The sequence below is a fragment of the Lichenostomus cassidix genome, unplaced genomic scaffold (assembly GCF_008360975.1).
Source record: "Lichenostomus cassidix isolate B80296 unplaced genomic scaffold, HeHo_3.0 HiC_scaffold_43, whole genome shotgun sequence".
Lineage (NCBI taxonomy): Eukaryota > Metazoa > Chordata > Aves > Passeriformes > Meliphagidae > Lichenostomus > Lichenostomus cassidix.
The window spans coordinates 4,394,133-4,410,768 of NW_028147635.1; the positions used below are offsets into that span (position 1 = coordinate 4,394,133).

The 16,636-nt window shown below is 49.0% G+C and overlaps 1 long non-coding RNA gene and 1 pseudogene across 1 annotated transcript in view; both read right to left on the reverse strand.

The window, feature by feature from the left end:
- Window positions 1-16,636, reverse strand: part of LOC146421252 (uncharacterized) — a 194,659-nt gene that overhangs the window by 63,039 nt on the left and 114,984 nt on the right. The window lies entirely within an intron of this gene.
- LOC146421255 (uncharacterized) lies at window positions 13,705-15,011 on the reverse strand (annotated as a pseudogene).

Genomic DNA, 16,636 nt, shown 5'->3' on the forward strand with positions numbered 1-16,636 from the left:
TAGCCGAGATCGATGGCTCAGATTAAGTCAATGGCTTAATCCTGACTATCAATGCTGGCGTCTGGAACTCAGAGTGAGACACTGAGAGAATGTGAATAATTTTCAAGTGACCGCAAATACACACTCTTTTCCCTATAAAACACCACGAAAAACTCAGTAAAATCAGAAGCTTTCTACATAGACATAGGAGTGCGAAAAAGCCTCTCCCCTGAGCTTGGACGCAGACTCTGTGGTTACTTCCCCAAGGGATTGAGAGAGGATCTGGTGCATCCCCAGCTCCAAAAATTGGATTTGGTAAGAAGCATTCAGTTTCCTGAATTGTATTCTTCTTTGCTAGCTACAATAATATTAATAGGTACTTTTTTTCATTTTTAGGGCTGTATTGTTTTTAATCTCCCTATCTTGGGCAACATATATATATGTTTGTTTCAGCTATGAATAGCTTTTCATGTTTTGTGTAGTAAAATTTGTCTAGTTCTTTGCTCCGTTCTCACCTGTGCCTAATAAACCATAATCTATTTTACATTAGACATAAATCGGCTGTCTTTATAAGAACTTAGGAGTGAGACTGGGTTTTAGGGTGTTGGTCACTCTGAATAGGTTTGGTCACTAGTTGTCATAGGCCTAGGCAACTGGTAAAATCTATATACCCTCTGTTTCCACTCGTGAAACATTGCTGCCTGGGTAGGGTGGGTAGGGAAGGTGGCTGTGAAAGTCCCTCCTGTGGATGCTCACATGCCAAAGAGTTGGGCACTGGAGCATTGTAACAACAGACAGGGGGATTGGGCTGCCAGGATTTAAAAGTGTCTCAGGTGGGTCTGGGGTGGCCACACATTGGTGAGTTATTTCTGGCTCATTGGGCTCGTTATGCCTCAGGGAATCAGGGAAGAGATTCAACCTCCAGATGGGCTCATGGTAGAGGGGTGGATTTAACCATGGACAGCATCTCCAGGTTATCCATGACTGTGGAACATGTGCTCGGATCAAGCAGGCCAAGCGAGCAAAGCCCCTGTGGTGTTGGGGACGATGGTGGAAATACCAGTCTGGGGGAGCCTGGGAGATCGATGACATCACAGTGCCACAGACCCACCAGGGCAAGCACTGCTGCTGACAGTGCTGGGAACAGCCCCAGGATGGATGGAGACACACCCTGTGCCTCACGGCACTGCCCAAAACACCACCCTGGGCCTGGAAAAGCAAGTCCTGTGGCGACAGGGCCCCCAGAAAAAACTGAGTTGGACAATGGGACTCATTTCCAGAACAGCCTCAGGTACACCTGCACCAGAGGGCACGGGATTGAGTGAGTGTTTCACATTGCCTGTCAGGCACCAGCCCTGGGAAAGCTGAACAGTGCAAGGGACTGCTAAAAACCACCTTAAAAGCAATAGGTGGTGAGAACTTCAAACATAGGGAACTGAATTTAGCCAAGGCCACTGGTCAGTGAACACCTGAGGCTCCACCAGTCGAGCTGGCACTGCCCAGTCAAATCCTCCATGGGCCATAGAAGGGGGATGAAGTGCCCATGGTGCCTAGGATATATGTGTTGGGGAAGAGAGTTTGGATCAGTCCTGCCTCAAGAAAGGCAAACCTATCCCTGGGATAGTTTTATCTTGAGGACTGGACAGAGTCAACTTCTGCAGGATGTTTTCTGCTCTAACAGGAACCTGGGGACACTTTCTCAGTCATGTCCCTCAGTGGAACTCATTAACACTACAAGATACTTCAGTGTTTCCATCTCACTTTGACTTCTTGAGAAGTTTTTTGAACACACTCTGAGGAACTAGGTCTGATGCAAACAGCACCAAAGCCTCACAAGGGTCATTCAAGTCCCTGTGCCGTTGCTGCGCTGCTGAGCTGGGCTGGGCTCCCCGCACAGAGGAACTCCTGGCAAGTGGCAGCGCTGCAGAGAGACAGCTCTGCCCAGGAGCAGCTCCTGTGCACAGCCCAGCAGGGCTGGGGCACTGCCAAGCCATCTCAGGGACACGAGCAGGGCACACCCAGAGCTCACAGGTGCTCAGCATTGGCAGGGGCTGTGCCATGGCCCAGAGGGGGCTGTGTCATAGCCATAGGCACCTCTGGGGCTGTGTCAGAGAGTCACAGAGCAGCTGTGACATCAGAAAGGGGCTGTGTGACATCACAGAGTGGGTTGTGTGAGGTCACAGGTTGGGCTATGACATCACAGAATTGGTTGTGTTAGGTCATCGATCAGCTACAGGATCATAGAGGGGACTGAGTGATGTCACAGAGCTCACTGTGACATCACAGTGTGGTTGTATGACAACTCAGGTTGCCTGTAAGTTCACAGAGGGCTGTGACATCACAGAGTGGGTTGAGACATCACAGAGCTGCCTGTGACATCATAGACTCGACAGGATGTAATGTCACATGATGGTGATGTGACATCATAAAGCAGGCTGTGACACAGAGTAGGTTGTGACATCACAAAGGGGGCTGTGCAGTAGCAGAGCAGACTCTGCCATTGTAGAGGGTTGTTGGAAAACGCAGTTTTCCAGCAAAACTCATGCTAACTGAGCAAGCCTGAGCAAGGCTTTAGCATGGTCAGGCCTCAGTAAAATTCCAACAAGCTGCAGTGGTTTGTTTGCCTGAGAATGTTCTGTGGGAAGAATGCCATGAGAAAGATTAGGAGTCAGGAGTGTTATGAGAAAAGAATAAGGGAGTTAGCAGGAGGATCCCTGAATGTGTGAGAACAGCTGCAGGTGTGTGTGTGTATCTATGAATAGTAACTTCTGTAACAGTATATAAGTCTCTCGTTTGGTGAAATAAGATGGAGCTTACTTTATATCGCATATTGAGAGTGCCGTGAGTTCCCTCTCGTCGTTTCTCTTTAAATGGTGACTCCGACGACTACGGACCCTAACAGCGGAGTTTTACGACCTTGCTTCTGAGAGCGGCGAGAACGGAGAGGCGCCAAAGCGTGCAGCAATGGTGTGTCAAAATCTTCGCCCAAACTGGGGAAGATCCTGCAGACACAGGCCAAATAGGACCTGCCTACCGTGAGGGGCTATACTTCGGTGAACTGCACAACTCTGGCAACTGCGAGCTTCAATACAGTGCTTAGACGGTGTTGACCAGGACCCTGAAAACCAGCTGGACCAAAAATGGAATCAGAGGTAGCCCAAATTTTATTGTTTTGCTTTTTAGAAAAGCACGGACTCAGTAAAACTGCCTTATCACACTTAATGGGCCTGATAGTGGTGGGACAAGCTTATGGATTTTTTACAAATCCTATTACAGTATTCAGTGTGGGAGAGTGGTTGAATTACGGAGCTGTTTTGCTTTTGGACTGTGATAAAATAGCAAGAAAGCTTGGCAAACCATGGAGTAAAGTTGTAGCCTGCTTACAAATACACGCCACGGAGCAAAACCTTACGTGGCTCACGGCGCAGGACATAGCACCCGCATTGAGCAGAGAAAAACCTGTGAATTACTGTGCCGCTTTTGATATGTGTAAAACTTCGGCAGCCGCAGCACAACAGCCGGGGAAACCCCCCCCGCCAGGGAGGGGGGGGGAGAGAGAGCACGCCGTGCCGCTGCTGGTAGTCGAGAATACAAAGTTACTCGATTGGATGAAAAATCTGTTCCTGTTAGAACAAGCTCAGATATCGCGGGTAAAGAAACAGAGTAACCAGAAATCATCCCGATGTTACCGATGCGGGAGTGGAGAACATATAAAAAAGAATTGTAATGAAAAAGTTTGGTGTTCCCGCTGCAACAGAGATACTCACAGCACAGAAGCTTGCAGAAACAAAAAGAACAAACGGAAAGTGACCAGTGACCCAGGAGCAGCGGCGGCCCCTACCCTGCGGCACGCCACAAAAAGGAGACCTGTGGCGGAAGCTACTCCAACCGTGGCTTCCGGTCAAATGACGGCGAAAACAGAGGTCCCAGAGGGTGGCCCGGTGGGTGGAGCCGCGAGCCATCCACGCCTCCTTCACTGCCCCAACTGTGACGTCTGTGGTGAAACTCTAAACTCTACTCCTCCCCAAGGATGAGGAAATGATTGACAACTTCAGCAGCAAACCAGAACTAACCAACAGCGTTGCCAGCAGAAACAGCAGTTTGATACAAGATGGAGTTGTTTCTTTTGTAATCATGGAGAACTTTTAAGAATTTCAAAGATGCGAATCTTCTTCAGTGCTCTGAACTGGAGATCCTTCATCTCCCGCTCGGGAATCACGTCCATGTCGTCCCCCATGGCGGCAGCGATCCCGTTGTGCTCTCTAGCTTCAGAAACAAATCTTTGAACACGTTCTCCAGCTGTTTTCTCCAAAACCTCTAATTATTCGCTTTGCAGGGTGAAACATCCATTGCCACGTATTGACCAACAGGCCAAAACCTATTTCCAGCAATTTACTAATAAAGAAGCATTGTAACAAGATATTATCCTGATAAAAAAAAAAAAAAAAAAAACACCTTGAATACTAAAAGCCTTAAACGAAAGCTGAATTTTGCTAAAGCATTTGTGTGTATGTGTGAGTATCGTAGGCCTGCTGAGAGTGTGTTGAATGCTTTAATGTGTAAATGAAGCCTGATTGATGAGAGTGTGATTTTGATTTCTTGAGAGTTTTAATGTGTGAATGAAAACCTGTGAGTGAAGTTACATTGAATAGTTTAAATTACCTGTTAAGTATCTTTAGTTAAGTATAGATTCTGTTAAAGTTAAGTAATAGTGAATTTAAATTCTATTAAGTTGTAAGTTCTGTTAAAGTTAAAATTCTGTTAAGTAATATTAAGTGATATTAATTTTAAATTCTGTTAAGTTTTAAATTTTGTTAGAGTTAAGTTGTTAAAGTAATATCAATTTTAAATTCTATTATAGTTAAGTCCTAATTGTTAGATTTATTAAGATTAAGTTTTATTCATTTTTAGTGATATTAATTTTAAATTTTAAATTTGTTAGTTTATATTATTATTCACAAAAGCTTTGCAGTTTTATCTTTCTTAGTTAAAGTCAAGTAATAATATCTACTATTTTCAAATATTTCATCTCACCTTATAGAGCTATCTATAAAAATAGTAACATGTTAAGATACTCTCCTTATTGATATTAATCAAAGCTTGTTTATAAGATGTTCTAAGAGAACCCTTCCACTTAGCACCTAAGCTCTGGCCAAGCTTTGGTTCTAACTGGCTGGGAAACATGCCATGAGTCCCAAGTATTTTACACCAAAATGTGATCAAATAATTTTCATTTACCAAATTGAGTTTATAAAAGCTAAACCTTCTTCCAAGTAAACTTAGAGTCCTTACCCGGGAAAGGTTCTCTAAGCTTTACCTGTGAAGTGAATGTTTTCAGCAATGACAATTTCTAGACCATGGCAACATATTTAAATAATTAGTGAAATTTCCTTAGGTAAACTTATAACAATTCTAATAATAAGAATTACTTATAGCAAAGCAAGTTAATCTGATAACAGACAACGTCTGTTCTCACAAGCGAAATGGGGGAACTGTTGGAAAATGCAGTTTTCCAGCAAAACTCATGCTAACTGAGCAAGCCTGAGCAAGGCTTTAGCATGGTCAGGCCTCAGTAAAATTCCAACAAGCTGCAGTGGTTTGTTTGCCTGAGAATGTTCTGTGGGAAGAATGCCATGAGAAAGATTAGGAGTCAGGAGTGTTATGAGAAAAGAATAAGGGAGTTAGCAGGAGGATCCCTGAATGTGTGAGAACAGCTGCAGGTGTGTGTGTGTATCTATGAATAGTAACTTCTGTAACAGTATATAAGTCTCTCGTTTGGTGAAATAAGATGGAGCTTACTTTATATCTCATATTGAGAGTGCCGTGAGTTCCCTCTCGTCGTTTCTCTTTAGAGGGTGGCTCTGTCTGACATCAGAGAGCAGAATGTGACATCACAGTGTGGCTTTGTGACATCATGGAGTAGGCTGTCCGATTGCACATAGAAGGCTGTGAAATCACAGACTGGGTTGTGATGTCACAGGGTTGTTGGGTTGTTAAAAGGCAAGAGGAAGCAAGCAACATGCTCAATATGAGATATAAGCAAGCTCCATTTATTTCATAGTATGTGTGGCTTATATAGTGTTACAAGTGCTTATGTTTCCTACTAAAAGTTACTATTTGCATTCCATTGCATTCCATTCTCACACTCTCAGGGTTCCCATGTCAGAGAGGTCACCAGGAAGTAACACACACTCTCACAGAGATAATGGTGTTGTTCTGTTTATTTCTTCTAAGACAGGCATTATTATAGAAAACAGGTACAGATTCACATGACAAACTGGCACTTATGATTGGCTATTTGGTCTATGCGCACATCTATCTTAGCTTTCTGATTCGCTGTGTTCTTTAGGCACTGTGGCTAGCACAGTTTTTCCCATGAGAGGTTTTCTTGTGTTTTGTAAATAAAGATAAAGTTTGGATGTTTTGGAACAGTGTCCCAGAACTTGGGCAGTGCAGGCCTGGCCAATCAGGCCTGGGGGAAGGCTTCTGACTGACCAATCTGGGTGACTTTTGAGAACTCTATAAATGTGATGAAATCAAAACAATAAAGGTCATTCCTTCTTGCCACTGAGAACCGATGCATTCATTACTCTGCTACTGCTCAACAGCGACATCTGGTGACCACCGACGTGTACTGCGTTCGATTGCAGGTACGCGGCAGTCTTGCCCCCGGGCCCGACCCCCACCCCGCCTGCCCTGAGGCATGGCTGATTCTGATGCGGACATGGACCCCCCCATTCCTGCCGATGGGCTCTTGCGGGCCTTTTTGGAGGTCTCTGAGGATGACCCTGCGTCCGATCGGTCGCCGCGGGTCGCTCGGGCCTTGTTGGACTGGGTTGCGGGCCACGTGTCCCGGGCCGTTTGGGATGTGGCGCTGGACTGTGATTTTTGGTTTGTGGTCGGCCGCGCTTTGGTCATGGAGTGGATGCGGGGTGATCGTTCTACGGTCCGCTTCCATGAGGTTTGGAGAGACATTTGGGACGCGTTGGAAGGGCAGGCGTTCTATGACTCGCAGCTCTCGGCTTGCGCGGGCGTGGAGCCCCTGCTCTCGGCCGTGGGGCGGTGTGTGAAGGACGCGCCGACCCAGACGGATTCTGACGTCCCGTTCCTGGCGGCGGATGCGGCCGCGAGGCCTCAGTTTGTTTCTCCAGCTGATCTACCGAAGCGCACTTATGTCCACCCGACGGAGCAGCTGGCCGGGTTGCACAGGGATGGGGGATCGCGGGCCGGCTCTGACACGGCCGCCGCGCAGATCCCCCCACCTCTGCCGCCGCGATGTGCGCAGCCTCGGAACCCCCCCCCTCCCCTGCGGAATGGCGCCGGGCTGCCCCTCCCCCATGGGCAGCCGGGATGTGCGGCGGGGGCTGGTAGGGTGGGGGTGGGGAGTGCTGCGGAGGACCGGGAGTCCCGGCTGCTCGCTTTGGATGCGGGTCAGCCGCTTGCGGCTGCGGAGGTTCCGGCTCCGGATTTGCCGGTGGTCTCGGCCGGCGCGGGGGTTTCCGCGCGGGCGACGGCCGGCTCTGGAGAGGCCGGGGTTTTGCCGAGCCCGCCCGGCGCGCCGGCGGCGCAGCCCCGGGCCGCGGTGGCCGCGGGTGCGGCCGGTCCCGTGGCGTCGGGGTCGTGTGCGCAGGCGCCGGCTCAGCCGCCGGCTGCGGCCGGGGCCCGGCAGTCGGGGTCACTCCCCGGGGCGGTCGTGGGGCCGGAGGGGAAGCCGCCGGCGAGCGGTGTGCTTCCGCCGCGGGGGCTTTGATTGGCGTTCCCGCGGGTGCGGGGCCGACCCGGCTTCCCTGCGGCTCGGCGGACGTCGCGTCCGTGCCGGGCGCGATGGTTTTTCCTCCGCTTTCGTTTTTCCATGATTTGCTGGCCGAAGTGGCTGAGATTCGGCAGCGGATGGAGGTCTGTTCGTGCAGGCCCCACGGTCCGTGTGGGGCTGCCGAGGGAGTCCGTCCCCCGGGTTTCCGAGTGGGGTCTGGACTTCCTGGCAGCCCAACGGCCGGCTTGGTGCCGGCGGCGAGGGGCTGCTTTGGCCCCGGGCGGGTGCCGGTTCCCCTGTCGGGTTCTGTGGCAAGTGAGGCCCTGGCGCAGCGTGCTGGCGCTGTGCCGGCGGGCGTGGCCGGAGCGCCCGGCGGCGCGCCGGTGGCGCCGCCGTCTCCCTGCCCCTCCCCCGTCCCGGTCACCGCGCAGTTTCTTGGCGGGGACGCTGCCTCCGGCCGCTCGCCGTCCTTTGTGATGGGGAGTGCTGATTGCAAGCCCTGCTCTGATGACTCGGACGATGATGAGGAGGGTTTTCTTCCTCCTGGGCGGAGGCTCGCGCGGGCGACGAGAAAGAAAGGGCATTGGGCTCTGTCGAACCCCTGGAGACGCCGTAACGGCATGGGGGTTTTTCGCCCGCGCGACCCCCTGCAGTTCTGGGAATCGGTGAAGCAGGGTGCACTGGAGGCAGGGGACTGGGAACTTCTAGAGAAGATTGGATTCCCCAAACAGAAGGAGGGGTGCGAATCTGCTGTGGCAGGTTCGGATGGTGATGGCTTCCCTCAGGGGGTCGCTCAGGCTTTTCCAGTGTATGTGCCTGGCCCAGATGCTATGGACACAAGGAACAGCCATTCCACCATCGCCTGGCGCGTGACAAATGACCTGGCGACCAAGGTCGCGACATTCGGGGTGTCTTCTCCGGCAGTGATGCAAGTTCTTAGAATGATAAATAGTGATTTGCTTGCTCCATTTGATATTATGTATCTGGCTCAGGTGCTGTTTCACCCCGTACAATACAGTGCCTTTGAAGACAATTGGAAAGCGCTGGTCGAGGATCAGCTGCGGAAAAATGTGTCTTTGCCTGCCGAGGACCCTAGGCGCATGGTTGGGGTTGATGTCCTCATGGGTAAGGGACCTTTCTCCAACCCCAACGTTCAAGCTGCCTGGGATCCTCGGATCCTGGAGCAAGCCCAACAGCTCGGTATGGGAGCCATTTTGAAAACAATTGAGGTAGTTGCCCCACAAACACGGTATACACAGATACGGCAGGGGCAATCTGAACTTTACATGTCATTTCTTGAGAAGCTGGCAGCAGCCTTTGAAAAGCAGGTTGATGATCCGTCCACGAGACAGATCTTGATGAAACACTTAGCAAGGGACAATGCCAATGACGAATGTAGAAGGATCATCAATGCCCTGCCAGGGGATCCTTCTGTGCAGGAGATGATGCGAGCTTGTGCCAGGGTGCAGTCCGAAAATCAGGGAAAAGTTGCCTTGGCTGCATTTTTGTCCTCAGATCAGGGACCCGCTGATCAGGATAAAAAACAGCCCAAATCTGGGAACAAACGGAAACGGGTCAAATCTAAACAGAAAGATAATTCTGGGAAGAAGGGAAATTCAGGGACCGAGACTCCTCAGTGCAAGAGGTGTGGTAGGCCAGGTCACACTTCAGACTACTGCAGGTCACAGTACCAGGTAGATGGTCGACCCCTGTCGGGAAACGTGATGAGGGGTGCAAAAAGGGGGATTTGCCCCCCATCACAACAGTTCCCCCAGAACAAGGTGATGGCCCAGGCTTACCCGGTCAATGTGGAGGAGGCACCAAAGGCTCAGCCCGAGTCAACGCCTACACCGCAGCAACAGTCGTCTTAGAATCTGACGATGCCCACAGGGTTCCCTTGGAGGTGGATGGTTCCCTGGATCAGGGAACCAGTGCACTGCTTATGGCAGGGCCTGAGGCCACTAGCCAAGGAATCCTGGTTCTTCCAGAGTTCATAGATTCTGGTTTCAAGGGCCAAATTCATGCTACGGTTTCCACTCCTGATCCTCCTGTCACCATTCCTGCACACACTTATCTTGCTCACTTGTTGCCTTGTGAGTCTCCTGTTTCCAGGGTAGACCAGCAAGTTGGCGGAGGTGACGGCACTGAACTGCCAGGACTTCCGCAGGTCTACTGGGCTGCATCTATCTCCAATGAGTCGCCACAGATGACATGTACCCTCATCATGCCGAAAGCACGTCCACATCGAGTTCGAGTCCGAGGTTTGATCGATACAGGTGCTGATGCAACGATCCTTTCCGCCGCTTCGTGGCCTCCTACGTGGCCTTTGTGCCCAGTGGGACTGAATATCGCGGGGTTGGGGGGAACAACGCAGAGTCGATTGAGTAAGCGACCTGTGTTGGTGAAGGATCCAGAGGGACACACGGTCTCCATTCGGCCTTATGTCACTCCAGCTCCAGTGAACCTCTGGGGACGGGACGTGTTGGCAGCTTGGGGGGTGCGGATCACGACAAATTTTTGATAGGGGTCACTGTGTGCAAGGGCGCACCATATTCCACGCTGTCTTTACGATGGCTGACAAAAACACCAATATGGGAACCACAGTGGCCCTTGCCGAAAGACAAATTAGTCGCCCTTTGTCAGCTGGTTCAGGAGCAACTGAAACAGGGACACATAGAACCTTCTACCAGTCCCTGGAACACCCCAGTTTTTGTGATTAAGAAAAAATCGGGGAAATGGAGACTGTTGCAAGATCTCCGGAAAGTCAATGCAGTGATGGAAAGTATGGGGAGTTTACAGCCTGGCATGCCTTCACCCACGATGATTCCCACTGAGTGGGAAATTTTGATCGTTGATTTGAAGGATTGCTTTTTTACAATCCCTTTGCACCCCAATGACAGACCAAAGTTTGCCTTTACTGTGCCTGCAATTAACAATGCGGAGCCTGTAAAGCGGTTTCAATGGAAAGTGTTACCTCAGGGCATGAAAAATAGCCCGACTATCTGTCAATGGTATGTTGCGCAGGCCTTATCCGGACTTCGTGAGCAGTTTCCTGAGGCACTCTGCTACCATTATATGGACGATATCCTGGTGGCAGCAGCCACCCAGGATGAGTTGCGGAGGTTACAGCCTCGACTGCTCGATGCCTTGCATTCCTATGGGTTGCAAGTTGCTCCGGAAAAGGTTCAACAACAGCCTCCTTGGAAATATTTGGGAGTCAAAATTTTGGATCGAACCATACAGCATCAAGAGGTGCAGTTCTCAGACACTATTAAGACTTTGAATGATGCCCAGAAATTGCTAGGCATCATCAACTGGTTACGCCCATATTTGGGACTGACCAACGCACAACTTTTCCCACTTTTTAATATTTTAAAGGGGGACTCTGACCTAAACTCACCTCGACAATTGACTCCCGAGGCGCGACGAGTGCTGAACGAAGTGCAGCAAGCTGTTTCCGCTCATCAGGTTTATCGAGTGGATCCCTCTACTGATATCACTGTTTTCATTACTGCTCCAGACCTCCAACCTACGGGTATCATTGGCCAGTGGAAAAAACAATGGGATGATCCTTTGCACATCCTGGAATGGGTCTTTTTGCCCCATCAGCCAAAAAAGACAGCACCCACATTGTTCGAATTGATAGCCTGCCTGATAATTAAATGCCGATATCGGTGTTTACAATTGATGGCGGCTGATCCCGCAACGATTGTTGTCCCAGTACCACGGGACAATTTCGAATGGAGTCTTGCTAATAGCGCTCCTTTGCAAAGTGCACTGCAAAATTTTTCAGGGCAGATTGCTTATCATCTGCCCAGTCACAAATTGCTGCAGTTGGCAAATTCGGTCAATCTCATGTTGTGGCCAAAGAACAGCCGGGTGCCGGTCCATGGACCCACCGTCTTTACGGACGGTTCTGGGAGAACAGGAAAGGCCATTGTTACCTGGAAGGAAGGATCTGAGTGGCAGGTGCTGAAAGGCCACGAGACAGGCTCTGCTCAATTGGTTGAATTGAAGGCAGTTGCCATGGCTTTTCAGCGGTTCTCTCAGGTGCCTTTGAATTTGGTCACCGACTCTGCTTATGTAGCAGACATAACCAAACGTTTGGATTGTTCACTTCTAAAAGAAGTCAATAACGCGACTCTGTTTTCGCTATTGTGAACCCTGTGGAAGGCGATTCAGGCTCGAGTGCATCCATATTATATTCTGCACATTCAAAGCCACACCAATTTACCAGGCCTTTTAACAGAAGGCAATGCCAGGGCTGACATGTTAGCCAACCCTGCATGGGTGGCACCTCAGCCTGACAAAATTGCACAAGCCAAGGCATCGCACAATTTCTTTCATCAGAGTGCACATACTCTGCAGAAGCAGTTTCAATTGACGCCAACTGAGGCTCGTGACATTGTCAGTGCTTGTGCTGACTGCCACGGACTCGCTGCACCTCTGCCATCGGGGGTGAACCCCAGAGGTCTAAAGGCCTTGCAGCTGTGGCAGACGGATGTGACACACATTCCAGAATTTGGCCGAGTCAAGTATGTGCATGTGTCTATTGACACTTTCTCCTCAGCTATGTGGGCGACTGCCCATACTGGAGAAAAAAGTCGTGATGCCATTGCCCATTGGAAATTAGCCTTCTCAGTCCTGGGGGTGCCAGCCACTGTGAAAACCGACAATGGTCCTGCCTACGCCTCACAGAAGACGCGGCAGTTTTTGCACCTATGGGGTGTAGACCATACGTTCGGTATTCCGCATTCTCCTACTGGCCAAGCCATTGTGGAACGCGCTCATGGTACTCTGAAGCGTGTCTTGGAAAGGCAAAAAGGGGGAATGCATGGGGAAACACCACAGAGTCGATTGGAGAAAGCTTTGTACACAATCAATCATCTTACGGTGCCACCAAACTCGAATAATCCTGTGATTTTGAACCACTTTCTCTCATTGCAGTCATCAGGCGAGTTGCGTTTGCCCCGGGCGAAGGTATGGGTACGGAACCTACTTACTAACACCTGGGAAGGCCCTCATGAGCTTATTGCTTGGGGTCGAGGGTATGCTTGCGTCTCCACAGATACTGGGGTACGATGGCTGCCTGCAAAATGCGTCCGCCCTGATCTGCGGCTCCCGAGACAGAACCAGCAACCTCAAAATAACAACCAGAATGCTGAACACCAACCGAGTGATCCTTCTGATGATGACCAAGAAGCCGGTCCATCCACAAGCAGAGACTGAAACTCATTCATGGAGTCAGAAAGCAAGGACTTTGAAAGCATGTTTTGTTGAATTACAGATTTATATGTAGATTTAGTTTTATATATACTTTATCTAGGGTATTGCATGGGGCCTCCTTGACCATCTTAATCAGCATCTGGTTCGGGTTCTGTTCGGTGGCTGGCCACCTCCGGACAGACCCCTTGAGTTTCAACCAGGCTCTGTTTGGTAACTGGCCATTACCAAACAGATCCTTCATGCTGATCCACTGGGGCTCACAAGCAATGCCTTCTGTTCTTAAACAAAAAGGGGGAGCTGTGGCTAGCACAGTTTTTCCCATGAGAGGTTTTCTTGTGTTTTGTAAATAAAGATAAAGTTTGGATGTTTTGGAACAGTGTCCCAGAACTTGGGCAGTGCAGGCCTGGCCAATCAGGCCTGGGGGAAGGCTTCTAACTGACCAATCTGGGTAACTTTTGAGAACTCTATAAATGTGATGAAATCAAAACAATAAAGGTCATTCCTTCTTGCCACTGAGAACCGATGCATTCATTACTCTGCTAGCTGCTCAACAGCGACAAGGCACGTTTCACTTGGCTCAGCTAAAGTTTTGCCAGCATAAGCTGAATTACTGACTGTGTGATTCCTTCTCTATTTTGCTTATTTCCTCTACATGGGATACAATTCTAGTTCTCTTTTCTATTTCCTGGGAAGAACATCTCAAAGTTATGAACAATAGCATCTTAGAGTTAGGAACAATAGCATCTTCAGAGTTTGGAGCAATAGCTGGTTTGTGCATGCTGCATCTTCTTCTGCACACACACCTCGCCAATATGGCCTCGTTCTGCTAACCATTTTCCAACAATTCCCCCTTTTTCTTTTTGCACAAGCCAGGTTTGATTGATTGTTTTCATTAACATCTGCTGCAAGCATTGCACTATGCATGGCAAAATTGTCAAAAGTAGCAAAATTACAATTAAAATGAGTACAGCTGCTTGAAATAAATCTTTGAACCATCTAGTAATTCCCCAACCTTTCAGCCACCCAGCAAGTCCTAGGTCATCGGCCACTTGCAGTTGCTTTGAAAGGTGTTGCCGTTTGGCAAGTTGCCGGTGAATGGACTTCGAGTGATCAGAAAGATTTATGCAGCACATTCTATCAAATTCTTCACAGCCATGGCCTTGGGCTAATAAGAGAAAATCTATCGCAGCTCTATTTTGAAGGGTAGCATGTCTAACTGAGTCAACGTCAAGCAACAATTCTGAAATGGCTTGAGAAGTAGCATTAGTTTGTTTAGCTAACTAGCATCCTAATTTGTTTAGTTGAGCCAAGGCTTTAGCAGAAGCCACTCCTGGCGCTAAAATGGAAGCAGTTATGATGGCTTTAGGGGACCTGAATTTGACATTTGATTTACAGTCAGGGGAAAAAGCATGAGCCATTCGTTTTGTGCGACAATGTTGTTGGGTCATATTTAGTATCATTGAAGTGTTGGGGGTCAGCAACGTCAATCTCCCTAATGAACAAGGTCCACCTCGTAATTTGGAAGGAATGCCAGGCCATGCACAGTCTCTGCAAATTAGGAACATTCCTGCTGGCGATGATATAGGATAGTTTGCAGACACAGATAATTTAGTATTGGCACCACAGACTGGCGTTTCTGTATATTGTTAGGCTAGAGTTTACACGCTGTATCTTTAAACTTGGCTTGCTTGCTTTTCCAATTAAAGGTCACACAAGCATCCATTCATGCAGCTCTTAACAGTTCTAACTCTTGAGGCTCGTTTGGGGCTATAGGAAGAAAAGGAATCCATTTGTCTCAGTTGTCTACTGTGCTATTAAGATTCTTCTCATTGCAAGTAGGAACGTGAGAAGGACATGGCCAATTGTCTAAAGGCACACCAACTAAACAGGTAGAAAAGGGATTGTATGGTGACAAAAGAGAGAGACAAATTGTGTTTTGCCCTGTCAAGTTGGCTAGAGTGACCCACAAATTTGTTTTGGGCTGTACTGGAATCCATGTTTCAACAACAAAAATTAGGCAAATTAAGGTTAGTGCTATGCTGCTGGAGCACATTGAGGGCGGCATTGAATACAATAAGCGGCAATTAGTAGCGTTGCTCGGCTTTTCTGCACTTGGCGTAATGCTATTGCTAAAGCCCACATTTGCTGAGCAAGTTGATATACAAGAAAAATCTCTAAATGTGCTTGCACAAATTTCTTGAGGAGATTTCTTATATATTACTGCAACATCAGCTCGAAAAGCACTTAAAGCGTTAATGGGAAAACAATGATTACATAAAGCACCTGTTATTGCAATGTGCCAACTACTTCGACTAAAATGCGCGCCGCAACTACCACACTGTAACTGTAAAATCAGTGGACCCCGACAGTGCCTACAGTTTTCTCCTTGGAAGTGACGAACTTTGGAGGGCAGTTGCCAAGCGCCAAAGGTTCGCCCCGCAAAGACGTCTGCTATGATTCTTCGGGGACAGATGCGTTGTAGCGGTGGTTATGGCTCACCTGGGTGCCCCAACCCCCTGGGAGAGGGATGAGGATGGTTCCTGGGCTTGGTACACTCCCAGGACCCCCTACTCTCCAGGCCAGTTGGAAGGCACCCAGACTTGACAAGTTGTGACAGCCACTCCTCTCCCCCTCCCCCGGTTCCCTATATGGTTTAATTTCTAGAATGTTCGGTGTAAAGCAGTTATTTGGTTGGAGTTCTTTTTATAGTACTGTTATTTCCTTGGTTATATAATTTTTCGCTCAAAAATCCCCCTTTCCCCATTTGCTCCCCAAATCTCCTCCTTCCCTTTCCCCTCCCCCTATAAAAGTTACTGTACAAGACTACCCAGGGCCATTTTGTCGATGCCCCGAGACCCCTCCAACTCCCCTGACCCCTTACCCTAATAAACCCTCCTTGGAGCACCGACAATCTGGACTACATCTCCTGTTTGCTTCGCTGACCTGCTGACAGCACCTGCGCTCCCTCGGAGCCCCGCCCTCTCCCGCAGTCTCTCCCTTCTCCAAACTCCGGGGTGGTGGGGCACCCACGGATGGAACCCCCACAATGCGTGGATGTCTTGCTTGCACTGCAAACGCGGTGAGCGCTTCAACTATCTGGTCTATGGCTCGTTGCGGTCTTTCTTGTTGATAATCTGTCTGGGAGCAGGTCTTGTCCATCTACTTGGTACCCATAGCGGACCGGAACCTGTGGAGACACAACTATAACCTCTACTGTTAAATAAAAGTGGGGCAGGTCCCTCCAGACCCCTGTTGTAGGGTTTTTATATGTAATTTGAACTCCCGGGGTAGCTTGCATTTTTATCTGACTATACTGAGTGACTACTGGCGGATTTTCTGCATCTCTTGCTATGCTTAAGAAATTTAATGTGAAAATGACTTTTGCTAAACGCACACTGGGGTCTGTTTCTTTATCATTCTTCCGTTTGGCTAGATACTCCTTTATTGTTCGATGAGCTCTTTCTACTATGGCTTGTCCGGTGGATACGTGAGGGATTCCTGTGTTATGCTTGATGCCCCATGTTTGTAGAAATTGTTCACATTTCCGGCTCACATAGGCGGGTGCATTATCGGTTTTTATCTCTTTGGGCACCCAAAGCACAACTGCAAAGCACGAGTTTAGGCGTCTAATTACATGGCTTGCTTTTTCTCCTGCTTGAGCTGTTGCCCAAATCATTT